Here is a 1633-nt window from a genome sequence, read left to right as displayed (position 1 = left end):
AGAGAGAGAGAGAGAGAAATATTAAGTTAGAAGTGGTTGACTTTTGTTCCGCCCTGACAACATACATGTTCTCGTCGTCTGAAGCATAATCCTTGGACATAACCGGGGAAATCACTTGGAAAATCCTCAATGAATTCGCAATGAACTCGAGGTTGGCCCTGCACGTTCATACATTACGACACCCTAGAATTGTCAACCCTCTCTCACCCCTTCGCACTCTTCCAGCCTAGCCACGTTTTCGTCGCCTTTTCATTCTCCAGCATTCTATAGTTGGCGCGTTACACTTTGCATTATCCTACCCGTTCTTTCTCTGATTCTCGTTAGTAACTCTCTTTGTTAATAACTTGAGTGATCAATGGTCGTTATAACGACAGAAGCAATTCTCACTCCTGCACAAACATCTAATCATCTATTTAAATCATTCTCTCTTTGTGAATATCTTGAAATTAGTATATTATGGATCATTCAAGTATTTCTCTCATAAAGTAATATTCAGGAACTTGATTAGATTAATACACACTCATAGGAGTTAGAAAACGTCTATTTTTACGAACTTTTTTGTGAAAACTTTACTCAAATAAAACACTTTGATCAATTTCTTATACAGAATGTAACTGGAATAACGCCCACTAATCATATATGTGCTATTCCTAATAAAAAACTGAGACGAAAAGTTCTCTACCATTTTGCAATTTTCGCAAAATTTTTTTTAGTTACTCAATGAGCAATATGTATAAAATTATATGTATAAGACAGCTTTAAGATATCTTTAAGAGTTCTTTAAGAAAAATCTTTAAAATATTTCACAAAGAACATGAAAAGATATCTTAAAATTGTCTTATATATCGATTTTATCCGTTTATCCGGCAATATTTGGAAATTAATATCGTTAACTGTTGGGAAAATTGCAAAATGATAGAGAATTTTTCAACTTAGTTTTTTATTAGGAATAGCACTTTGAGTGAGCATTATTTCAGTTACATCCTGTATATGTATTAGTAAGTGTTACATAAAATTTTTATCTTACAACTGTTAATGTCAAGATTGTTTACAGTAATAATAACAGTTTACCATCTATAGCTTTCATACAACTCATCTAAAACAAAAAAAATCCAACAAATTCTTGAAATATATTGATAAATTTAGTTTTTATCGTTTTTTAGGATTTTTTTTAGAATACAGTTTTCTTTTTATAATAAAAAATAAACAATTCTTTGATGAAAAGTTACACTTTTTAAATTCAGAGATCCATCATTTTGTCAAAACTGGCAATATCTAAAAATCGTCTATGACAAAGATTAAATTTAATATGTTTCATGAATTTGCTGGGGTTTTGTTTTTTAGGTAAGCCGGATGAAAGTGATAGTTACCATAAACTATTACTACAAACAAGCTTTATACTTTATACCAATTATTTATGTTGGTGCTATTTTTTAATATTTTTAATTAAAAATTTTTGTAATCTACGTGTAAGATATTGATCAAAATCCTATTTGAGTATAGTTAACAATTTTCGCCTAAAAAATTGCAGAACACACACACACACACACACCACACCACACACCACACACACACACACACACACACACACACACACACACACACACACACACACACACACACACACACACAA

The sequence above is a fragment of the Atta cephalotes genome (assembly GCF_000143395.1).
Source record: "Atta cephalotes unplaced genomic scaffold scaffold00004, whole genome shotgun sequence".
Taxonomy (NCBI): Eukaryota; Metazoa; Arthropoda; class Insecta; order Hymenoptera; family Formicidae; genus Atta; species Atta cephalotes.
The sequence above is the reverse complement of the archived record's forward strand: the minus strand, read 5'-3'. Positions refer to the sequence as shown.